At 37.6% G+C, this 26,800-nt stretch overlaps 1 long non-coding RNA gene across 1 annotated transcript in view; it reads right to left on the reverse strand.

The window, feature by feature from the left end:
• Window positions 1-6,891: 6,891 nt before the first annotated feature.
• LOC117068954 overlaps window positions 6,892-26,800 on the reverse strand; it is a 220,478-nt gene continuing 200,569 nt past the window's right edge. The window contains exons 3-4 of the long non-coding RNA XR_004431324.1: window positions 11,668-11,760; window positions 6,892-7,109 (exon numbers count right to left, since the gene is read on the reverse strand). This is a non-coding gene — a long non-coding RNA (uncharacterized LOC117068954). The remainder of the gene's footprint in view (window positions 7,110-11,667; window positions 11,761-26,800) is intronic.

A 26,800-nucleotide genomic window follows, 5' to 3' on the forward strand; every position in this document is an offset into this window, starting at 1 on the left:
TGGGAAACCACGCTTTTTACATGGATCTGTGCAACCCACAGAAGAAACTGCTTTCTGTAGTGGTTAAACTAATTTACATTCACACTAACAGCCTATAAGCAATCCCTTTTCACCACAGCCTCCCTCTCAGCGTTTGTGGTTTTTTGATTTATTAAGAAAATCAATTCTCGCTGGTGTAAGATGATACCTCATTGTGGTTTTGATTTGCATTTCTCTGACTGGTGATATGGAGCATTTTTTCACATGTTTATTGGCCATGTGTATATCTTCTTTTGAGAAATATATTTTTGCCCACTTTTTAATGGAGTTGTCTTTTGCTTTTTAAATTATGTTCCTTACAGATTCTGAATATTAGATTGTTGTCAGTTCATAGTTCATGAGTATTTCCTCCAATTCTATCGGTTATCTGTTTACTCTGTTGATAGTTTCTTTTGCTGTGCAGAAGCTCTTTAGTTCATTAGGTTTTACTTGTCAGTTTTTGTTTTTGTTGAAATTGCTTTTGAGGACTTAGTCATAAATTCTTTCCCAAGGCTAATATCCAGAATGGTATATCTTAAATATTCTTTAAGGATTCTTAGAGTTTGAGGTCATCTATTTAAATCTTTAACCTATCGTGAATTAATTTTAATTCATGGTTAAATGTAAGGGTCCACTTTTATTCTTCTGTATATGGCTAGCCAGCTATCCTAGCATCATTATTGGACTAGGGAGTCATTTTCCCATCGCTTATTTTTGTCACCTTTGTTGAAGATCAGATTGCTGTAGGCGTGCAGCTTTATTTCTGGGTTCCCTATTCTGTTCCATTTGTCTATGCATCTGTTTTTGTACTAGTACCATGCTGTTTCTGTTATTATAACCTTATAGCATAATTCAAAGTAAGGTAACCTGATGTCTTCAGCTTTGTTTTGTTTTGTTTTGTTTTTAATTGCTGTTGTTTTATTTTGTTTTGTTGTGTTTTTGCTTAGGATTGCCTGGGCTACTCAGACTCTTTTTCATTTCATAAGAATTTTAGAATAGTTTTTCTAATTCTGTGAAAAAATGACATTGGTAGTTTGATAGAAATGGCTTGGAATCTGCACATTGCTTTGGACAGTATGACCATTTCAACAATATGAATTCTTTCAATTCATGAGCATGAGGATGTTTTTCCATTTGCTTATATCATCAATGATTTCTTTTAGCAGTGTTTTGTAGTTATCCTTGTGAATATCTCTCATCTCCTCGGTTAGATGTGTTCTTAGGTATTTTATTCATTTTGTGGCTATTGTAAATGGGATTGTGTTCTTGATTTTCACTCTCAGTTTGAACTTTATTGTTGTATAGAAGTCTTACTGATTTTTGTACATTGATTTTTGTATGCTGAGACTTTACCGAAATGTATTTATCAGTTCCAGGAGCCTGTGGAGGTGTCTTTAGGGTTTTCTAGGCATAGAATTATATCATCTGTGAAGATAGCTAGTTTGACATTTTTTAATGTATTTAGATGTCTTTTATTTTTTCTATTGGTTGAATGCTCTGGTTATGACTTTCAGTACTATATAGAAGAGGACTGGTGAAAGTGGCATCCTTGTTTGTTGCAGTTCTCAAGGGGAATGCTTCTAGCTTTTTCACATTCAGTAAGATATTGGACATAGATAACTTGTTATTTTGAGATGTTTCTTTCACAGTTTGGAGGGTTTTTTAATCATGAAAAAATACTGCATTTTATTGAAAGCTTTGTCAAAGTCTATTGAGAGGTTCATAGAAATTCTGTGTCTGGTTAATAACCTTTATTGATTTACAGATGTTAAACCAACCTTGCATCCCAGGAATGAAACCTACTTGATCATGGTGAATTAACTCTTTGATATACTGCTGGAATCAGTTTCCTGGTATATTGTTGAGGATTTTTGCATGGATATTGGCCTGTAGTTTCCTTTTCTCATTGTGTCTTTGCTAGGTTTTCGTATCAAGGCAATACTAGCTTTGTAGAATGAGTTACGGAAGAGTCCCTCCTGGATTTTTAAAAAAAATATTTTCCGTAGAATTGATACAAGCTCTTCTTTGCACATGTGATAGAATTTGGCTGTGAATGCATTTGGTCCAGGGCTTTTTTAGTTGGTAGGCTTTTTTATTATTATTATTATTATTACTGATTCAGTTTCAGAACTCATATTGGTCTGTTCAGGGTTTCAATTCCTTCCGGATTCAGTGTTGGAAGAGTTTGTGTTTTCAGGAATGTATCCACTTGCTGTAGATTTTCTAGTTTGTGTGCATAGAGGTATTCATAAGTCTCTGAGGATATTTTGTATTTCAGTGGGATTGTTTGTTACATAACCTTTCTCATTTCTGATTGTGCTTATTTGGATCTTCTCTCTTTTCTTTGTGAATCTAGCTAGTGGTCTATCAACCTTGTTCATCCTTTTGAAGAAGCAACTTTTGGTTTCACTGATTCCTGGTGTGGATTTTTTGGTCTCAATTTCATTCAGTTCAACTCTGACTTTAGTTATTTCTTTTCTTCTACCAGCTTTACAGTTAGTTTGTTCTTGTTTTCCTAGTTCCTCTACATGTGATGTACAATAATTAATTTGATATTCTTTTTGAGGTAGGCATTTAGCACTGTAAACTTTCCCCCTAACACTGCTTTTACTGTATCCCAGATACTTAAGTATTTTTGTCTCTGTTGTTATTGATTTCAAAGATTCTTTTTATTTCTGCCTTAATTTCATTGTTTACCTAAAAGTCATTCAGGAACAAATAGTTTAATTTTCATATAATTGCCATCATTCTTTTTAAGCTATCAGTGGGGACATATCATAAAGAGCATGATATACTGTTTCCAATTAGCTAATGAAAGATGACATCTGTGCCAATGGGCCTGGACTACAGATGGCAGCTGTGCACTCTGGCCTTATTTTTTAGTTTTCCTGCATAAGCAGGGCACAGTCTTGGAACTCAGTGTGTGGACTTGCTTCCAACTAATAATATTTCCCTATCTATCTACCAGCATTAGTTATCATTTTTTTTCTGAGTGTAAACTGCTTAATTTCAATGCTTTCAATTTCTGAAAATCAGGCAAAACAGTAAAATCTGAAAAATATGTATGCCTCCAAACCAAAGTGGTTTTTGTTGTTGTTGGTTGTGGTGGTTGGTTGGTTGGTTAGTTGGGTTTTTTGTGCGTATTCTATTTTAACCAAGTCAGCATTCTTGAGTAGGGTCTTTAAAGGTATGCCTCTCAAAGAACGATAAAAGCTCCATCACTCTAAAAACGGATGCCTCTCAAAGAAAAATAAAAGCTGCATCACTCTAAAAATGGAAAAGTTTGTAACGCTCATGTGCCATGAATTCCACAAAAATAGATTACCACTTAAGTTGGCATCAAACTTACCTGCGGCAACAGCATTTTCATTAAATAACTATTAAGAGAGAGAAAAAGAAAAGAACAAAACTGGCACTACCACCAAAAAATGATAATTATCAAACAGGGAATCCATTGCCAGTCTCTGAGAGAAAGCTAATCACAGTGACATTTAGGTACATGTACCAGGACTGGTAGGTGGTGATATGATTTGGCTGTGTCCACACCCAAATCCCATCTTGAATTGTAGTTCCCATAATCCCAATGTGCTGTGGAGGGGATCCAGTGGGAGATAATTGAATCATGGGGGTGGTTATCCCCATGCTGCTGTTCTCGTGACAATGAGTGAGTTCTCACGAGGTCTGATGGTTTTATAAGGGGCTTCCCCCTTCGCTCAGCTCTCATTCTCTCTCTTGCTGCCATGTGAAGAAAACCATGTTTGCTCCCCCTTCTGCCATGATTGTAAGTTTTCTGAGGCCTCCCCAGCCATGCAGAACTGTGAGTAAATTAAACCTCTTTCCTTTATAAATTACCCAGTGGTGGCCATGTCTTTATTAGCAGTGTGAGAAGGGACTAATACCGGTTGGTACTAGACAGTCTTTTCAACGTATTTAAGTGCTGGGACCTGGGTTCAGTTGCAGAAAAGCAGAATTTGAGGCAATTTTATATCCCTCTCCCTTTCTATTTGTGTTTAGAGATGGTGGCTCACAAGAGCCAATAAAGCAGAGAATGTCAGCATATTGTCTGTGTGCTGGGGTGGGGGTCTGTCAGAAGTGCTGGTGCCCTGACTGTGTTAATAACAGGAAGGTTTTTAGACACAGTGTGCTGGATATAATAGCTTTTTTATCTTTAATAACTTTTCATTCAGATAATCAGAGATTTAAGCACTGTGAGGAGAGGAAGGTCTCGTATTTAAGGATAATCATGTTTTTCCTTTCCCCTATTTGTAAGGGATTCCTGATATCTTACTTGTCCCTTTCCTCCTCCTCATGGAAGAAAGGCCAAAAACATAGTTGATGTGTGGAAATCAGGAGCCTCTGGTTCTTTGGTTCGAGCTCATCTAACAAGGCCTTGAGTGTAGGGGATGCAATCTTATCCTCCTTCCTCTTCACTCAGAAAGCTAGAAGCTGAAATAAGAGAAGCTGTCATGCTCTATCAATTCAAGTTTCAACTTGAGAATGGAGCATCAACAAACTCATTTTAGATTTCATGAAAAGCTACATCAGCCAGCCAGGATGTTTTCAATAAAAAAAGTTGGGTTTGGTTCTCCACCTGCTGACTCGTGTCTGATTTCTCAGTTGGTTCAGAACTTGAACAGGAAGGAGAGATGGTATTCGTCATGTTTCAAAGAGTACAAGACACAGTAAAAGAATGAACACTAAAAATGTATGCAGTGGGTTAAAGGCTATGCACATTACTGAATCTCAAACTGTATATTTGAAAAAGAAATCTCACGAAAGATCTATCACTGAAGAATGTAAGAAAAGAATATTTCTGTAAACTTCAGACAGAATCTCTTACTTATATATATTTTTAGATGAGGTTATACATAGTTACTTTTATGTGTATGCATCTTAAAAAACAGTAATTTTTTTAGATCCAAACATTTTAAATATACCACAACATTTGTAATAATGTATAGTGATTTTTTGTTGTTGTTTTTAAATATACAAGATGCCTGAAAAATGGAAATGATCTGAGTCTTTCCTGACCTCTAAAAGCGCTTAATGGGGCTATTCTGAAGTGGCTGAAGAGCTGGGTCAAAGACCAGCCCAGGCTCACTTCTGAGAGGTCTCGGTTCATTCAAGTGTAAATAGAGAGGAAAACTGACGGTTGCTAGGAAAAGCAATCTGCATAAACTCTAAAAAGGGAAAATGACCTGGAAATATATAAACCTTAGATCTCCAGAAATGATTTGTGCAGGAACCACCATAAATTCACATGAATGTGTTCATTGTCCTCAATAAAATGCAAAAAGGCATTCTCTGAAACAGAAGCAGGAAGCCGTAAGATCAAAGGGTTGTTGAGAAGTTCATTTATATTAGAAAGGTTGGGCAAGATTAAGAATGATTCGAAGAAATTAAAAATGGAGAGTCATAACTGTGATCCACATTGGAGACAATGAGGAACAAAATCCCTTCTCTAGGTAAAATACATCTTTGTTGCAGAGGATAGATGTAAAACGTTTGCTAAGAATTAAGACAAAGGAAAAGGCTAACATGAAATAGACACAGAATGAAGATGGAGACCTGTGATCAGGGTTCTAAATGAAGAGACCAGAACAGAACTACCAAAAGCACAGAAGACCATGACATCTACTTATAATGACAACAACAACAATAACCTTCCTGAGTTTAGCAAAATATAAAAAGGAAAACAGAGAGTGTACTGTGTACTCAACAAAATCAGAAAAGAGAACTGTAAGAATGTACACGTGGTCATAATTTTTAAATTCTATGAGAGAGGTAAAAATATCCTTCAAGAATATTTGAAGGAAATGAGGAAAAGAAAAGGTTACTTAATGAAGCAAAACAGACTGGCTTCACAATTATTACTACAACACTTAAAAAGTTACAAACAAGAAGCCAGGAAGGGCTCAGGAAATAGCGCGTTTTAGTAGAAAGAAAAATGATGATAGGTGAATATACAACTCCCTTATTGAGCAAAATTATAGAACTTGAGATCAGAGGGATTAAGGCATAAAAATATGATAGGCAATGCTGAAATCAGTCAAGCGTAGCACTGAGGCCACATAATGTTATAAACATAGACACGAGTGGAGGCATGTATTTAAAATGACTTTTGAATGAGAAAGTTTAGGATGGTGAAAATGAGATGAGGATAACCTGTGCTAAAGAAGGTATGCAACAGAAGAAAATAAACTTCCTGAAGAAGAGTTGGTCTAAATGTAGGATATCACAGTATTATTACTAATGATGAAATAAAGGTGGAAATGCAGTTGTGTGTACTTATAAGTGTATGCAAATGTTTATGATGGTATTAATAGGATTTAATAAGCCTATTGTAAATAACATAAAAACCTCAGACATGAAATTGAAGGAATGGCAATAGTAAGAAAATGTAAAACGAGATGACAAAGTCAGACCAAATGTACACATTATAATAAGAGAAATAACTTTATTATAAAATGTGTACACTAAAGGATGTTTATAAGGAACACAAAATGATTCCAAAAGGTTCTAAGTAAAATGATAGGCAAAGAAATGCCAGTGTATTGTACAAGAAAGCAGAAGTTTCAATATGATTGTGGGATGAAGTAGAATTCAAGCAGAAACACAATAAAGGTTAACAAAATCATGTGTTTATTGGCAATGGATAATATTCTTAATGTGAATGAGCAAATATGAAACATTAAACACAAATATTAACTTTATTTTTGACAAAGGAGTAATTAGATATGGCTTCCAAACTCAAAAATAAACAGTTGGGGGCGGGGGGCAGGCAAGGAAATATTGAAACAAATGATTGTCATGCAAAATGCCCAATGTACTTCTGCATTAATTCAACAAGACTTTGTTGAGATTCTTTCTCTGTGACGTAACTCAAGCATTGAGAATGCAGTGGCGAACAAGCGGGTGTGCTTCCCAACTTCCGCATGTTTGCAGTCTGTTTTCAATGAAAGGAATATTACCCAGAAGAGAACAATGAAAAGCCATGAAAACAGAGTGAAGGAAGGTTTTGGTGAAAATCTGCAGGGATTTCACTCATTTCACATCCGGTTGGTAGAAGTTGCTTGATCAAGTGCATCCAGCTATGTTAGGTACATGGAGAAAATACACAAAAAGGCACTCCAAATTAGTGTCAACTGCAAAAAAATAAATAAATAAAAATTCTCACAAGAAAATTAACGTTTTTTGAAAGAACATGGTCCAAGAATTGCTTCCTTACGAACCACGGGCCCACAGATTTCCACAAGCTTCCCTGATACATCTTCCCCAACCAGGTTCATGGAAAGAGCAAAATTGTTCCCAGAGAGGGTATTAAAAGCATGGCCACGATCACGTGCATCATTTGCTGCCAACAGGCACAAAAGGAATGGCTTGTGTATTCTCCAGGCTCATCAATTGCAGATGTACCAGTGGCTCATTTGGTCCCTTTCTTTGTGCCTGGCACCCTATCGCCACTTACTGAAAATATTTAATAGAACAGAACCTTCTTTTCTTGCATTTAGCTGAAATAAAATTAGTTCAAAGTAACAAATTGTTGCCTTGACTAACTGGACATACTAACAGTGAGATGTGTGGCAATACATTTCCTATTATGACATTTTTATCTAGCAGCATAAGATGACTACAAGTGGCATCTTTACTGACGTACAGACCAGTTCTACGTTCGCATGTGTTGATTTTACTCCTGATTTTCTCTGCAGTCTTCTAGAGGTTGAACGTGACTCTTTGTTCATTTCCCTTAGGATTTTCTGTAGATATTTAATCATTTTCAAGTGATAACTTAGCTTGATAATAGGCACTTGGGTTTAGGAGAAGTCCCTTTAAGTAAGACTTCACCAGAAACAATATGAGGGTGAGCACCTCATGCATTCAGCAGCCATGTATTGTATACGTATATCTGTTTTGTGATATCACTGATGGTCAAGAGACATTGAATTGTGTATTGCTCTCTGCCTCCAAGCTGTGAAATGTTCCAGTTTCAGAGTCTGGATTTGATTTTATTTTATTAAAAAAAAAAAAAGAAAATTTTGAAAAGAGGTCTCTTTGTTCCATTACAATAATTTTCAGTACTCTCTTCATCTCTTATTAAGTCATTCTGTGCCTTCTCTCAGAGCACATTGTGACTGAAGCATTAATTAGCCTTCAGAGATCCTCAGACATGCTTCTTTCAGCAAAGATCCGACATTTGGGGACTGTCAGTCACCTGGAGTTATACTGAATAAAAAATTCATATTAAACATTTCAACAAGGAGTTTATATACACTGGCAGAGGGAGAAGGAAGATTGGTAGAGTAGAAGGGAGTCCGTTCAACTTGCTTTATATATTAGACAACAGGGGGTAAGTGACATTTGGAATTAATGAAGCATATAATCATAATTACACGGCTGGTTCATCATCCTACCTTCCAAATTGTGCCTGAAATCAGCTAATGGCATAATACATGTACAATTCCTTGTCCAGAGCCTATCTTGGCATGAGTATTCAATACCTTAGCCAACATTGTCAATAAGAAGCTGCTCCTCTAGCAGGAAAATATATTAGGCTCTAACCAATGAGATAGCTGCAGCAGGCTTAACAAAAAAGCTTGCATTTTCTGGTCTTGCCTTCTTTTCTCTTTCACCAGATTTCACAGGTTTGAGAAGGTGGGATGACATGGAGGAAAGCTGATGTTATGAAAGCATAGAGCTCTCCCACAGGCTCTCCTTTGCTCAAATTAGCATTGAAAAAATGGAAATAAGATGGAAACTGTTGTTTATTAAATGGCTAGTATGTACCACGGGTGTTGCCTATACCAATAAAGTATTTCATACACAGTAGTTGCTCAATGTTGAAATCAATAAATAGATGTATGATTTATATGTATATGTAGGTATTATCCATTATACATGTATATATGCATTATATGTGCACATGTACATTCATTATGTGTATAATGTGTTAAATATACGTGTTACATGTATAATGTATAATACATTATATAATACATAATATGTATGTGTTACATGTATAATGCATAATACATATACATGTAACATACATATATAACATATGTATATTAATACACAATATATATTATATATGTAACACATGTATGTATTACATATACATATGTACATATATATATACACATAAATATATAATGTGTCTAGAAATACGAAGTGGTAAAGACCATGGAGTTTTGTGTTTCGTGGACTTGGGCCCCTGCTCAGGCAGTACATCCTTAAGCAAATAGAACTATGACTGCTGTCACAATTTTTCTTTTCCATGTTATTACTGTTAATATATCCCTCACCATCCCATAACTTTAATAATTCTCAGAGAATATCTTGTCATCTCCCTGAAAAAGTCATGTCTGAGCATGAGGTCCCAGATTCAAATTGAGATCCTTATGGAATCACTGTACATTTCAATATTTTGCCTAAATCCCTTATGAGGTTAATGGTTTATTTTCTCAGCCTATGGAGGGAAGCTCTGGCAAGAAGACTGCATAGGAACAGCCTAAGATGACCTATGGGATGCTGTCCAGGGTCCTGCTTCCACGATGGGAAGTCCAGCCATGCACTGCTAACAATGAACTGCTTTGTGGCCCACTCTCTTTCACTATAAGGATAGACAGCTGTTCACTGCCCATATCCATTTACACCACTGACTTACTGTGACATTTGGGGTTTGAATATCCGTTTGCCACATCCTAGCTCTGTTAACACTTTGTATATGATCTGACATAACAGCATAAACTAACCTTCCGCCCAGCTCTGTATTTGAGCCTTAAAAGCAAGTCCAGGTGTTTCCTTTTTCCCATAATTAAAACAACAACAAAGTATCATGTATTGCTACTTAGAGTCCTCACAGGAAACAATGGAATGCTCAATATGTTTAAAGAACCAATAGGGGTTCATGACACTCTCTGGGATTAATGACAGTGGATGACTTGGCATGAATTGGGGGAAGAAAGGGAAGAAGGTGGCCAAGCAGAGTGGTTCATGCCTGTAATCCCAGGACTTTGGGAGGCTGAGGTGGGTGGATCACGAAGTCAGGAGATCAAGACCATCCTGGCTAACATGGTGAAACCCTGTCTCTACTAAAAATACAAAAAAGTAGCCGGGTGTGGTGGTGGGCGCCTGTAGTCCCAGCTACTCAGGAGGCTGAGGCAGGAGAATCTCTTGAACCCAGAAGGGGGAAGTTGCAGTGAGCCAAGATTGCACCACTGCACTCCAACCTGGGCAACAAAGCGAGACTCGGTCTCAACAAGAGAAAGGAAGGTTCTTGGAACCTGGGAAGAGCTGGAATGGTGGAAGAGGCAGTGCAAGGCAAGAAGTGTAGCCATACACAAATGCAACTACTGCTCAAACCAAACAGGCAGGGAGAGAACAGTGGGGAATAAATACCCTGACCTCTTTCTTCTTTTGTTCTTTGAATTTTGTTTGACATTACCTGTTGGTTGGTCACTACTGAGCATCAGAGGACAGGCTGGCTAGACCAATGCAGTAGGAGGTAGCTATGTGGACAGAGAGTGGCAGAGAAGGCATCGTGGAGCTGGGATAGCGGCAAGCAGAGCAGAATCAGCACCATTTTGTCTTTTCCAGCCCCGGGTCTCCCTCCAGCTGCTGCTCTCTCTCCATTCAGCTTTACAGGATTCAAAAACGCTTGCTGCTCTAGGAGCTCACCTCCTGTTGAATACTGACACCGGGAAATCCAGCATTTATTTCTGCCTCTACTCTGAAGCCTTCTTCGACCAAGTCACACTGGTGTCTTTATGGCTAAATTCTACATTGTTTCTTCAATTCTCTCATGGTAAAACCCGCTCCCATGTTGGCTGCCGTTCTCTGCTCTCTTCTTTACTTTTTTGGCAGTCATTGTAAAGATCATGTTGATGACAAAACAAAACAAACCAACAACAGAATCCAAGAGCAAAATGATTGTTTACAATACCATCCTGTACTTAATTTCAGATTTTTTATTTTCATTTTTTTCTGAGGGTCTTGCTGTGTTGCCTAGGCTGGAGTACAGTGGCACAATATCAGCTGACTACAACCTCTGCCTCCCAGGTTCAAGCAATTCTCATGCCTCAATCTAGTGAGTAGTGAGGACTACAGGCACATGCCACCAGGCCTAGTTATTTTATTTTATTTTTTGGTATTTTTAGTAGATAAGGGGTTTCATCATATTGGCCAGGCTGGTCTCGAACTCCTGACCTCAAGTGATCCGCCTGCCTCAGCCTCCCAAAGTGTGGGATTACAGGCATGAGTCACCATGTCCAGCCTAATTTCAGATTTTTATTTGTTCATTATTTCTAGTCTGTATGGCATTTCACTTAGCACACAGAGCATATTGCATCATTTTGCCAGTTTCTTTCTTGTCTTCCCCCTCCTTCCCTTTCCTACCTCATCCAATTTAAACTGTGTGAAGAGCCTCGCATGTGTGTTCTTCCATATCTTTCTCCATGACCCATACAAGCATATGTAAAAATATGTATATGCATGCAAGGTGACTTTAATGTGCTGGGTTTTTTTTTTTTTTTAATTGCACGAACACATAAAATAACACCATATATGTTTCTCTACAAGTCCACTCTCAATGTAATGTAAATTATCCTAGGCTGATTTGGCTGGAATTTATTTTGTTTTATAATACTTTACCTTGTGGTTTTACAGATGAGCATCAGTCTTGACACAGCTGATCCATCTGGCTAGGTAGGTGTCTGTTCTTTATTCAGTTCAAGGCGAACTCTCCTTTAGTCAAAAACAGGATGTGGAGAAATAGGAACACTTTTACACTGTTGGTGGGATTGTAAACTAGTTCAACCATTATGGAAAACAGTATGGCAATTCCTCAAGGATCTAGAACTAGATGTACCATATGACCCAGCCATTCCACTACTGGGTATATACCCAAAGGATTATAAATCATGCTGCTATAAAGACACATGCACATGTATGTTTATTGCGGCACTTCACAATAGCAAAGACTTGGAATCAACCCAAATGTCCATCTGTGACAGACTGGATTAAGAAAATGTGGCACATATACATCATGGAATACTATGCAGCCATAAAAAAGGATGAGTTTGCATCCTTTGTAGGGACATGGATGCAGCTGGAAACCATCATTCTTAGCAAACTATCACAAGAACAGAAAACCACACACTGCATGTTCTCACTCATAGGTGGGAACTGAACAATGAGATCACTTGGACTCGGGAAGGGGAACATCACACATCGGGGCCTATCATGGGGAGTGGGGAGGGGGGAGGGATTGCATTGGGAGTTATACCTGATATAAATGACGAATTGATGGGTGCTGACAAGTTGATGGGTGCAGCACACCAACATGGCACAGATATACATATGTAACAAACCTGCACGTTATACACATGTACCCCAGAGCTTAAAGTATAATAATAAAAAAGAGAAAGAAAAAAAAAACAGGAAACCTCTAAAGGAGCCACCAAGTTCCTTCTTGAAATGTTCTGTGCCCATAGTTTCTGATATCCCTGTCCTGGTTTTCTTCCTCAAGTTCTCTCCCCACCTATGTGTGTGAAATCTTCTTTTTCTGTTTCCTTTCCTTATGCTTACCTATGAGTCAACTTTTTCTGTGATAACAATGAGTCAACTTTTTCTGTGATTTTTATTGGCTTAAAATCACAAACAATCTGAAAAGGCTGGTTTTACATTTCTAGTAACTTTCTGATAATTTCCCCTGGAGTAATGTCTTACGTACATTTGTACATGCCAGATTATTTCCTACAAATCTTTTTTTCATATTTTCATTTGCCTGAAGCCTTTCTCCAAGCCTCTCTATGCCAAAAACTAAATAATAAGGTAAAACACAAAGTTTTTCTTGGAAATCAGTGCAAGGTGCTGTGATGAATAACAAAGTGGAATTAATTCTGTCTTAGGTCATCATAAGGGACTCAGGTCTGGGTAAGCATCTTCTTGGTCTTGTTACTACAAGGCCAAATAGTTTGTTATATCTTCATAATTTATTTCAAGTCCTCAAGGAATAAAAACACTGGTTTTTCTAACCTTGATTTTATTATGTGAAAATCGATCTATATCATTATATCTCAGTAGTGTCTACAAAAGGGACCAAATATATTAGTGTCTAAAAACAATACATAGAACACAAAAGTCAATTTATATCCTCCCAGTCGGAGATTTAAATCTGGAAATTTCTAATTGTCGTCCTCACCATAGAAATTCAAGAAGTGAGTGTGCTACACTCCTTCATGGAAAATTAGGGTTGGCCAAGTTCCAGGGGCAGAAAAAGGGTTTTGTAGAGCTTTAGCTATACAGTGGAAAATACGTACCTTAGAAAATATGAAGAGATAAAGTGGTGGAAAAAAATGCAAGAAAGCATAAAGGAGAACCAAGATCCTGAGTCAGAGGAAAGCACATAAAATCCCAAAGTCAGCTGGGAGCCAGAATAGGGGATTAAGACATAGTTAGGAAGCTGAGAATTAAGCAGTCTGGACAAATGAAAGTCAGGTGAACAAAGGTCCTATGTTCCAGAAATATTTTCAAATATCAGGGCAGCTTAGAGTGATAAAAGCCCAAGCCATTTCCATCTTTTGACTATTTCAGTTTTTTAAACATCATAATAAATGCCCTATCAGAAGTATAAAAATTGTGATACAGTTTAATGCTCACTTTTAACAAATTAATCCTTTTAACAAAAGCTTTGTAATGCAATGTAACTGTGCCATACACAAAGCAATGATCAGACTTTGAATTAAAAAAACACACGTTTGTAGTACCTGTTGTTTTGGTTAAGTTTCGGAAACCGAGTAAGTTGAATACTGTGTTCTTTCAATTTTGTCAATATTTCTCTATGATTGAGTATATAATCTAACATTTACTTTAGCAATGTAAACTTTACATTAACAATGGAAGGACTTGTAATGAATGTGAGGTTTGGCTCAAGTCTCTTTGCCTCATCATCTCTGTCCCTCCCAGGATGAATCTTTTAAATCTCAGCTGGTCACTCATCTTTATTATTGTGATGAGTTTGGCTGACCTCAGGGTTAGCATCAACACTATATGAATTTATATAGCCATGAAAAAACTGATTTAACATTTCTGGGGCATCCCTGATAGGTAAATTACCTAGAGACATGTTGTATTTATGCTTTTGTTTATTGACTTCTTTCACTCTCTTGCATGCAAATCTTTGTGTCTTAATTTGCCCAGACTTGTAATTCTCATGAACATAGCAAGACTAAAAGGGAATCTTTGGAAAGTACTTCTTTAATTTGATGAATACAGACAGTTAATCTGAATAAATTCTGTTAAAGTATATTAATTATCCATTGTGGCAGTCCACACTAATCAATTTCACCAGAAGTTGCCTGTGTTCTAGATCGTTTTGTGCATGGAAGTAATAGTCGAAATCATTATTAGGACCCATATAACAGAGAACATTAGAGACACACCAAAGTTAGCAAAATAAATAATGTACTATTTATAGAACCTCTTCACTTACACCGTTGTCTTTATATTAATAGCCCACTTTTTTTTAAGAGAATAATGTAACTGCACATAGGAACAAGCTCAATTATAGTAAACTAAAGAAAAATAAAAGATCCTCCATTGCAGAATCTAGCACTTGGAAACTCCGTAATACACAGCCTAGCTCTTTACTTTTTTTTTTTTGGAAAAGTGTATGTATGTAGTGTTCCCTTAATATCTTTGAAGATAGATTTTGAAGTCAACTTTTTAATTTTAAAATAGCTACATGTGCTTCAAATCTGGTGGTTCAAGATAATTTAATCTCCCTAAGGATATAACTCTTACAGCTGTAAATGACAAAAAAAGAAATCCATTGATTTAATGAAATAAGGAATATTTTGAATCATACAACTAGAATGCCTGGGGTAAGTCTTGCTTCAGGTAGGGTTAGATTCAGGGGCTTAGATCAGAAAAACATTAATTTTTTCTATCTCAGATCTGCTTTCATCAAGGTTAACCTCTTTTCCAGGTAGCACTCTCTTTCTCTATATATAACATAAAGGTCATTTATTACTCCAAAATTACATTCTACCACTTTGTCAACCAAAGTAGTAGTGCCTCTTTTCTAATCTTTCCAGCAAACTTCTCAGATAGGATGCCCATTGTCTCAGCTCTAGTCACAGGCTCATCCGTGAACTGATCCTGTGGCTGACGAATGAGGTGCTCTTAATGCCCCTACTGGAAACATGTAGAGTGAGAATGGAACAAAGTTGTCTTCCAAGGAGAACACCGAGAAGCAAGAGAGATGAATTTTGCTTCTCTACTTCTCTGGGTAAAGACAACTTGTTCATTAGAGAAGCAGGATTATGCCTGCTTTTCATCTGGCCCATACTGCACGCCTCATTCCTTCCCTGCAGCATCGACCTGTTACAATACACATTGTAAACGGGAGTACATATTGAATAAATGAAGTCATGAGTTTCATTTCAGAGTAGAATGGGAAATTGATTGGCTCTGAAGTCAGAGGTAACTGTTTCTAATTGTGGCTCTATAACATATTGAGAGATCTTACGGAAAACTAATGTGTGTGCTTTCATCTTCTCTTTTGTAAATTAGGGATAATACAGGGATTTTTAAGAGAAAAAGATGTGAATATATGTAAATTACATAGTCTAAGCCTTTTTGTTTAAAAAAATTAAGTCTACTCTCCATTAAAATATGATTCCATTCTACTAGAATTATTTAAATTTAACTTATTTGAAATTTAATATTTTATTAAAACCTAATTAATTGTTTCATAGGATTAAATAATGTAATTTAATATCTATTGATTTGGGTTCAGATATTAAATTTTAATGCAATATTTTTGTATTTTTCATAAAACAAAATTGAAATACATTATTTAAGGACATTCTACACTTGACCTATTTTCTTATAAAAATATGTGCCTGCCCCTTTAATGTTTGGAACAGGTTGATAATTCTGTCACTATGTTTAAGTATATAAAAGAGGGAGAAGGCCGGGTGCGGTGGCTCATGCCTGTAATCCCAGCACTTTGGGAGGCCGAGGCGGGCGGATCATGAGGTTAGAAGATGGAGAGCATCCTGGCTAACACTGTGAAACCCCGTCTCTACTAAAAATATAAAAAATTAGCCGGCCGTGGCAGCGTGTGCCTGTAGTCCCAGCTACTTGGGAGGCTGAGGCAGGAGGATGGCATGAACTCGGAAGGCGGAGCTTGCAGTGAGCTGAGATTGTGCCACTGCACTCCAGCCTGGGCGACAGAGCGAGACTCCGTCTCAAAAAAATAAATAAATAGGGAGAAAAAGAATGACCTTTTATGTCCTGAAACAAATAATATTTTACTCTTTCCATTTCTATTTACCCCAGCCTCTGGAGGACATAGAGGCAATATTGTGGAAGAGTTATCTTTTGTATGTGTAATATACCAAAGAATAAATATTAAATATGCTGCTTCACTTCTCCCGTTTGTTTCCCCAGTGTCCCAAGTGGGGTCAACTCTGATATCTTTCGCTATGACAACAATCCCAGAAAGATAAAAGGAACTGGCATGCTACCTAAGGAAACTACCTATTGACAATATTTTTGTTATGATTTAAGAAAGAATAAGCCTATTAACAAATACACTTCTTTAGTGGTGGATGACATTAAATTTAATCATGCATAGTCCTTGTTTTGGATCCACTGGCAAAAAATAAGATGCCAAAGTGGCATTCGGCTTCTGGAACACTGAAGGAAACATTCTACAGCAGACTTTGTATGTTCTCCCGTCAAAAATAGTTCAGGTAGGTGTTAAAGACTATTGTAGACATATGTCTAGACAACACCAAATCCTGTCCCTGTGCACATTTTGGAAGAACCAGGGACTGAGTGGGGAAAAAAGCCCCAGGGTATTTTGGAAAAGGTTAAAGTGTATGCTTCCTGGAAGAAGCAACACCTGATAAGTAAGATATTTAAACAGGAAGTGATTCACCCTATTGCTGTAATGTCCATTGGGCTGTCATCAGACGTCATAGACATGACTCTAGACGGTGTCATTAGAAAAAGTTCACTGACAGTGTAATCAGTTCAATCCCTGGTGATCTTCTTCCTAAACATTGTCTAGATTCATCTGTCCCCATACCTGGTAAACATTTTCACTAACAAGACTAAAAAAAAAAGAACAAACTTCCATTCCCCAAGTATGTGGAGATTCGCCCAAAGTAATAACACATTCTTTAAGGTTTAGTGTTTTATCTTAAAAAGCAATTTGCATCTCAGCTTCTATATAATTGAAAAAATGTGCTTGATTCAGTGAAACGTATAGTGTAAAAATACTGATTTGAGTTTATTCCCATTGAACTGACCAGATCTTTAAGTAAAAATGCGTGCAGCAGCTATATTTGTGTGACTCTAGCTTTGATATTTATTTCACAACACCATTCTACAAGCACCAGAAGAAATGGAACTGTGACTCATTTCTTCACTGCTGTACCCCCTGGGTCTAGTCAGTACCTGGTAAAGAGTACATATTTGATAAATGTTTGTTGACTGAATGAAAGAAATAATTAACATGCCGTGTGTATCCTCAGCCTTCCCATTTTCTCAGTGCACAACCCCAAGAGGATGTGTACTTCCATTTGAAAAGCACTGCTCGATAGGATGCAAGTTGAAGCCAAGAATCAGAATTCACAGAGACAAATTAATGGAACAATTTTCTCTTCACTTCTGTGATTTTATTAGCTGAATTATGGGTGCGGCTTATTTCATGGATCAAATGACCGAGTCTTCTAAGTCTGTGGACTCAGTACTCAGCAATTATCCAGTTAATATGATTAATGTTGACAGTGAAAATGAGCATCAGCTTGGTCACGGGGGTCTCATGTTTCTGAGGCTTGGAAACCACATCGAATCTGTGGAAGAAATGTTCTTTTGAAGGAATTAAGCTCCGGAGGATACCTTGTTCCTCTCCACTGCCTCCATATGTCTTCTGCCCTCTCATTCCTCCTCCTCCTCCTCAGATCACTCAATATTTTTTTTCAGATCTTCATTTCTGGCCATGCTGCACATATGTATATGGTCAGTCTGAATTACCTCTAATTTCTCAAGCATCGGAAAGACAATGCTGTTGAAACATGATGGCAAAGCCCTGACTAAACAGTGGATATGATGGCCTACAGTCATACGGAGGAGGAAAATAATAGCTGATTAAAAATATTATTTTACCTCAGAAATGCTCACTTTTTAAGTGAAAAGTTGTCTTAAAGAAATCCAATACCAAAAATAAAAAATCAGTGAAGGACATTTGGGCTGCCTCTTGTTGAGCACACCTGAGATGCTAAGTACTTGAAAATATGAACCTGTTGAACCTATTCACCTCTCTGCACCACCCTGAGGAGGAGGGCCCTGCTGTCCTCTGGTAAAGACGGGGCAGGGAGACTGGGAACAGTGAAGCCTCTTGCTCAATCATAGAGGAGCCTTGGCAAAACAAGGGTCCAGTGCCAATCTGACCTAAGGAAACTACCTTTGACAATACTTTTTGTCCTGGTTTAAGAGAGAATAAGTCTATCAACAAATACACTTTTTCAATAGCTGATGACTTAAATTTCATCAGGCATAGTCCTTGTTCTGATACACTGGCAAACAATGAGATCCCAGAGTGCCATTCAGCTTACAGAATGCCGAAAAAAAAAATTTCTACATTACTTTTAGAAGTTCCCCCCTCACAAATAGTTCAGGTAGGTGTCAAGTAAATAAAGACTATTGTAGGCATGTCTGGACACCAAATCCTATCCCTGTGCAGGTTGGATCATCAAAGCAAGGATGTAAAGGATTAAACAGAAGTTGTGGATACAATCAGAGTGGAAATTTGGTTGGCTACGCAGAGAGAGGATTAATCACGATTAAGAATAATTTTAACTTTAAAGCTCTGTCTGGCAAATCTGAATTCTTAACCACTGTGTTAGATTTATTTTGGCTCTGTAGCAGGTAAAAGACTTAGAACTATCAATTGAGCACCATCTAATGTAAGACTTTTTAAGTCTGGGCGCATACACACACACACGTGTGCGCGCGCAGAAAGAATAAGCATATTCCAGTATATATGGCCAGGTAAAAATGACAGTGAATTATTCTTGCAACTAAATTCAATAGTTGAATAGAATAAAGTGAAATATTGTCACTTTATATCTCTTGATTGTGTTTTAATATCTCCTAACACCACAGCTAATCTTCAGGGTATTATAATAGCTTGTTATTGAAATAATATAATTTGAAGACTTCACCTAGAAACCTTCCATTTGAAATTTGGCCATCAACATATTGCTCTGTCACCTGGAATGAAACTTCACCAATGGGCTGAGACTCACATTTATTTTAAATTTCTCTTTACCATGCAAAATAGTCTCATGACAGACAGCACATATTTAAGTGCCATAAATCCCATTTTGAACGCATTTTTTGGAGTGATGACTATATAAGAGTTCTGGTTTATTTATACAACAACCTCAAGTGGGTTTTTTGTTTTGTTTTGTTTCGAGATGGAATTTCGCTCTTGTTGCCGAGGCTGGAGTGCAATGGCACAATTTCGGTTCACCACAACCTCCACCTCCCAGGTTCAAGCAATTCTCCTGCCTCAGGCTCCCAAGCAGCTGGGATTACAGGCATGTATCACCACGCCCCACTAATTTCGTATTTTTAGTAGAGACAAGGTTTCTCCGTGTTGGTCAGGCTGGTCTCAAACTCTCAACCTCAGGTGATCTGCCCGCCTCAGCCTCCCAAAGTGCTGGGATTACAGGCTGACAGCACCTGGCCCATCAAATGGGTTTTTATCTCCATTTGCAGAAAGATAAGGATTTCCCCAAGGCCACACAAATCGGATATGGTAGAGCTTGGATATTGGGCACTTTTCTTTAGCTTTTCCGATTGTGAACTTTCATATTCTATAAGGAAATTTAGAAATGAGTACTAACAGCTTAAGAAAATGGGACACGGAGTAGTGAGTTTTGATAAGACTTACCTATAGAGAGGACAGGAACAAAAATGTGCTCATGGCAAGGGTACATGTTCCAGCAATAGTCACAGCAACAACATGAAGATTCCCAAGGGCTAAAGTTAAAGACTGATCTTCATCAGTTCTCAGATTTGCCAAAGAAAGCCCGATTATAAGGATTGGTGATAGTTAATATAATTAATGGAGACAGTACGCTACATTTAATAAAGTGTTTTGTCAGCAAAGATATTTTACATTTTGAGCAATTTAATTTCAAGAAGTTCATATTCTATTCAGGAGGGGATGCCTAAAATACGTCATTGGAAAAAATAAAGGATTACATAAAATATTTAACATAGAAAATATATGGTACGTGCACATGTGGTGTAAAGAGCTGTACAACCGTGTTACTTGAAGAAGCCCTTCAGTGTGAGTCTTCTAGGTTCTGGGCGTGTTGAACAAATAATTAAACAAAATGCACAAAGTAACAATGAAACAGTGAATGTAGGGATTTATTGAAGTGAGAAAACACTTCACAGGGTAGGAGCGGGCCTGACTCAGTGATTCAAGGGCTTATTTGCAAAATTTTCTGGGGTGCAAGTAGCTTTTAGAAGTCTCTTATTTGTTACCACCTACATGAATGAAGGATTTGACCCACAGCCAATCTGAGGCCAGAGTGGATTGATGCGTTATGCAAATGAAGGAATGACCTTGGCCAGGCCAGTCGGGGCACTTTGCATTTCCCATTTGTGACCCAGTGGAAGGGAGGAGGTTGTAAGGAGAGTAGCCTTTTGATCCTTTGTTACTTGGGCCTGAGAGGTAGATTCCCCTTTTGATTCAGTTTTAGGAAGTCAGTGCAAATTGGTCTTAGCTTCCCTGTCTCCAGGCTCTATTCTCCTGCCTCAGTTGCAAGTTGGGGAAGGATGAATCGTGGTGTCATCTGCATAGAAGTGATAGCTTGAAACCTGGGATGGTTGAAGGCCATGAAGGAAGCTGAAGAGATGCCAGCACCTAAAACACCTCAACTACAGGCATTGGGGAAACCCTACATTTAGGGAGAAGAAGAGGAGGATTTCCAGGACACAGAGTGGAAGTGGTAGGCAGGTCAGGGTGAAGTACGAGGATTGACTTGGATCATCAAAGCAAGGATGAAAAGATTTCAATAGAAATTATGGATACATTGAGACTGGAAATTTGGCCAGACATGCAGATAGAAAACTAATCACAAGAATAATTTTAACCTAAAACAATTAAAAATGAAATATCTTTCATATGTAAATAGAAAAACTCCATTTCTGCAGGTCTTTCTTTTGAATGTGGAAATGCTCTGATTTCATGTGCCAGTTATGTTTCCTAGATCATGCAACCTTGTCAAACCATCTGTAGAATATAGAGCAATTATGTTTTCCCCAAACATGACGAAGAAGCAGTTTTCCCTATGCAGTGGACTCCTGGTGAACTTCATTACTTCTCCTTTTTTTTTTTTTTTTCCACTGCTACCTTTGCCTGCCTTTTTACAAGCATAGACTTGAACATTTGGTACTCTCTTTATCTCTCCAAAGGCCCTGTTTTATTTCTCAGCAGCTGCCCTGTTTCTAAGGAGGTGAAGTTCCCTTTCAAAGCTGAACTTCAGACTGCACCTTGACCATTATTACTGCAACTCTCAGCTCCAGGACAGCATTTAAGGCAGACTAACCAAAGACCTGCTTCCCCAGCCCGCAATTGAGGAGAAAAAAGCAGACTGTAGCAGGAGGAATTTGCTGTGGATTGTGTGGTATTGCTCACATGAAGCTTCTTGGTATTTTTTCTTTATATGAGATCAGTTTCCACACTTCAACTCTTTCCTTCCTGGACTCTTCTGAGGTCAAACTGCAGATAAAGGCAAACTCATAAATAGAGGCAACAAGAAAGGAGATGAACTGTTGGTCTTTATTTTCTTCCTCTTCTTGATAATCTTCCCCCTTCTCTTCATTCCTCCTCTAAAATTTACCCCGAAATTGAACTTTATGGATGGTAGAGAGTTAGTGATTTATTATTCTCTAGCAAAAGAGTATTTTTCCTTTCAGATGTATGTCTTTAGAAGTCCTATTTTAATGTCCACAGGCACCCCACGGATAGATTGAAAAAGAGGATATCTGCAGAAGCCCAGTTAGCCAATTTTGTGAGTGTGATCAAAGGAGTTCAAAGGCAAATTGAGGTCTCAAGGAAAGAGACTGGGGAAACAAAACAGACCAAAGCCTGTTCTACTCAACCTAGTGGAGGACAGAGGCTTTGAGGATAAGGGAAGAAGAGGAAGAGACTAAGAAAAGAGGTCAACTCATGATGGAGCTAGAAAAACTACATCTGGAAAACAGATTATAGGTGGCAATTTAGGGATTTCTGAGTAAGACTGGAACTTGAAAATAAGTATCTAGATCTCCCCTCCGATCTCCCCTCCTGTCTCTTCACTGAAGTTTCTAAAGGCACATTAAGGTGAGGGGAAAACACTTTTACAGCTGAGGACTTCAGAAGGAGGTCATCAGCAGGTACGAAATACTGAGTTTTTCTCATGAAAAGTAGAAGGAACTAAATTGAAAGAAGGAAGACACAGCAGGGAAACTCTACCTCCACTACTCTACCAGCTCTAGGAAACATCTTTAGGATGAAAGCCTAGAGGACCATGTCAAAACCTATTAACACAACCTGAACAAGAAGAGGAAGTACTGGAGCTAAAATTGGGCCATTTCCTGTGAATCCTCTGTGAAATTAGGACCAAAGAAAGAAGGGAACATCAGCCTTGGGATAAACGTGTTACCTGCAGATAAACAGTGTAGCAGATCCCATTTGGGGCTCTAATCCTTAACCTCTCTCGGCACCTGCACCTTTTACTATGCAACATCACAGCTGTCTTCCCTTGCCTGCCCCACTTCAGGGGCAAAGTAAACCCCACTCTCTCTCCTGACTTACAGTGTGGCCATGTGACTTGCCTTGGCCAACAGAACAAGGCAGTGATGCTGATGTGCCAGTGCAGGGGTGACACCTTAAGGGACCTTGCATAATGCCTTTTGCCTTTCATATGGGACAGAACTAACCCCGAGCAACCTGCTGATCTTGGCAGATCAGCCAACCCCCAAGCTCAAAAGCTAAATACTTGTTTTTTGTTGCATGCTGTTGGAGATTTTTGTGGTCATTTTTTTCACAGCAATAAGTTACCAATATAATACACAAGGGCTTGTCCCTAATCTGCAGGAAGCCAAACCAAAGATCATAGTGACCTGGACCTGCTATGTGACCATGAAAATAAATGACAAAATGTTATGAAAACAGGGAGTTCATGCAAATGGATTCAACAAAACCATGGAAATCAGACCCAAAGATGGATAAAGGAAACCAGAATGAATGTTGTTGTTCTTGCCCTGGATGGGCAGAAGGTTGACTTAGTAATGTAAATCAATGTTGAAGCTATTCACATATTTTCTTTTCTGGATTCACTTATTTGGCATTAATCCAACAAATATGCTTTAATGCATCCACTATGTATTAGGCAATGATAAGTGCTTTGGAAAAAGTGTGGAGGAGCAGATAGACATGGTCCTGGCCTTCAGGAAGGTTGATGCCCATCAATTCAGGAAACATGCATTGTGTGTTTTGGTTTTTTGCCAGTCACTATAAAGGAGAAGATAATGGAGTAACTTGCATACAGTTATGGAGGGCAAATAATATCCCACAGGAACTGCTTACAGAAACAAAATATGTGTTTTTGAAGACAGAGTTGTTTGTCAAACAAAAATAGAAGTGTATAACATTCATATTGTCTTCCTTACCCCTCCCCACAAAATACTTTAATATGCATACTACAACAAACCAAGAATAAGAAATTCATAGAACAATTAAAGATTAACATTACAACCAGTCTGGGCATGGTGACTCATGCTTGTAATCCCAGAACTTTGGGATGCCAAGGCGAGAGGATCATTTGAGGTCAGGAGTTCAAGACCAGCCCGGCCACCATGGTAAAACCCCATCTTCTAAAAAATACAAAAATTAGCTGGGTGTGGTGGTACACGCCTGTAATCACAGCTAATCAGAAGGCTGAGGTGTAAGAATCACTTAAACCTGGGAGGCAGAGATTGCATTGAGCCCAGATCCTGCCACTGTTCTCCACCCTAGGTGACAGAGCAAGACTTTATCTCAAAAAACAAACAAACAAAAAAACCATTTAGGCATGGAGGACAGTCTAAATAATTACTAAATACATAAATGTGTTTGAAATTTTAAATTTACTTTTGAAAATATCAAAAACAATACATAAGAAAACATCCAGAATATAACATTTAAAAATATATAATCTAATATTAGTAACTCTATACCAGGGGTTGGAAAACTATGGCCCACAGAACAAACTTGCTCACTGCCTATGCTTATAAATCTTTATTGGTACATAGTCATCTTCATCCATGTCATATTTCCCATTGTTACTTTTACATTATAACCACTGAATTGAATAGTTACAACAGAGGCCTTACAGCTGTACAACCAAAAATATTTGAATTGCTACCAAAAAAAATTGCTGACCCTTACTCTATAGTGATAAATTGGGAATTCTTAACTAAATGAGTAATATTTTCAAAAAATATAAATTTCAAAATTTATCCAAGAAAAAATAGTGAAAAAAAACAAAAGGAAAGCAATGGATGGCAAAATAGTTCCATGAATACATCTCTGGAGAGCTTTGATGCTAATTTACTCAAATTCCCAATGCTGTACAATCTTTAGAGCAGAGTAAAAGAATAAAAGCACTTCTAGTTATATTATGTGGCATAACTTTGATATCAAAACATAAAGCTTTATATAAAAAGATGCCAAATATCAATCTCATGTACTAATATTGACATAAAAATAAAATATTAATTCAGTCCACTACTATATAAGAAATATGCCATGAATTAAAGTTTATGTCAAGAATGTTAACCTCAATGTTATCTCTTGAACTAATTGATTGGTTGCTTTAAATTCCTAAAAAAGCACATTAAGATGTGGGGTAACCGCTTTTATATGGAATCACAAAGATGCTGTCATCAGGTAAAAAACTGTGAGGAGTTTTTGCCGGAAAAATTATAGAAAGAGGCTGGGTGTAGTAGCTCATGCCTGCAGTCCCAGAGACTCGGGAGGCTGGGGTGGGAGGATCGCTTGAGCCTAGGGGATCGAGGTTGCAGTGAGTTGTGATCTTGCCACTGAACTCTAGCCAGGGCAAAAGAATGAGACCGTGGTTCTAATTTTTTTTTTTTAATTAAGAAAATTATAGAAAGAATCAGAATGAAATAAGTGATTTCCACTTTTTCGGGCAAACTAGGGCAACCATTTTTACCATTATGGCACCTTCTTAGAAAGTGGGGAGGGTGGGCAGGGCAATGATGGAGGAAACATATAATCTACAGATGAATAAAAGGCATTGGGTAAAATGCAACATCATTATCACTTATAAAATAGTAATAGAGACTTCCTTATGACATCAGACTCAGTGTTCAAATATTTAAGCATTATCACTGAAGTTAGAAAGAAACCCAGTGACCACTATTATTACATAGCATTGTTCTGGAAGTACCAGCCAAGGTAGTGAGACAAGACATAAAATTGAATCCTAATCCACTGGCTACTGCTATTGCTGTGAGTAGTAGACTGATATTCTGCTCTGACCCAGGAGTCTCTTGTCTTCTTACAGTGTCCACGAAACTGTGGTAGGCTAACTGACTACACGGTAGGGTAAAATCTTGATGAGCTTGGGAAAATGTGCTAACTTCCTTTTAGTGCAATTTTTCCATTTTCTAAAATAAATACAACTCATGGAATTTTGAGGGATGTTCTAAGAAAATGTGAGTGGCACATGGTAAGCACAAATTTCCCCATTTAAATACTTTGTATTAATAATTTAATTGGAATGAGTAGAATCTTTGTGTTTTAACCACAGAGGATGGTGCTTCTGGTTCTCTGCTTCTCTTCCCTGATCTGGCGTTTTTACTTCTTACGTTGTAACCTTCAGATCCTCTGAACTCAGTCTCAAAGTCTAGCAAGTTAACTAGTTATCTTGTTAATTAGCTTTACCAAATAGCCCAAGTCATTATCCCTGTGATTTTTTTGAAGTATAAAGAATAATAATGTATTGACAGTGACACTGCAGAATGCAGTCTATTTTTAATAAAATAAAAGAAAATAATATACATGTAAAAACCATTTATATTTTATCTGTTAGCTTATTTTTCTCTTTCTCTTTTTCTCTCTCCCTCTCTGCACTTTTTCTCTCTCTCTGTCTCTTTCTTTCCCTCTCCTGAAACAAAACAATCTTTTGCATATAACATTATCTTGATGTTTTCTATTTTTAACACATATTTCCATAAACAATATCCAGTTTTGTATTTGCACAGTTCACATAATAGCATCCCTGTAAAGTACCCTCTTGTAGCCTGCCTTCTGTTTTGCAACAAACACTGTGCTTTAGAGAGTTACCCAGGTTGATGTATGGAAATATGATTCATTCATTTTATCTATAGTAAAGTATTTCATGAATAGACTACAATCTATTTATCCACCTCCCCACCGGGGATGCAAGTTCTTTCCACAAATACTAATGCCATTTTCCAAATGGAGAAAATTGGACTCAGATACAGCATGGACATTAAATAGTAGTAAGAAAATTTCTGCTTTGCACTTTACATGCAAAGAATGATACAGTCATTTGGACTGACTACAGTGGTTAAGTATGTCTTTTGAAACTTTTTCCACAATACACTAAATTTACCTCCTAGTTATTATCTCCCCCTGGAAGTTAATAGAAGGTCAATTACACTATAACAGTGTAAT

The sequence above is a fragment of the Trachypithecus francoisi genome, unplaced genomic scaffold, assembly GCF_009764315.1.
Source record: "Trachypithecus francoisi isolate TF-2019V2 unplaced genomic scaffold, Tfra_2.0 Lachesis_group21, whole genome shotgun sequence".
Taxonomy (NCBI): domain Eukaryota; kingdom Metazoa; phylum Chordata; class Mammalia; order Primates; family Cercopithecidae; genus Trachypithecus; species Trachypithecus francoisi.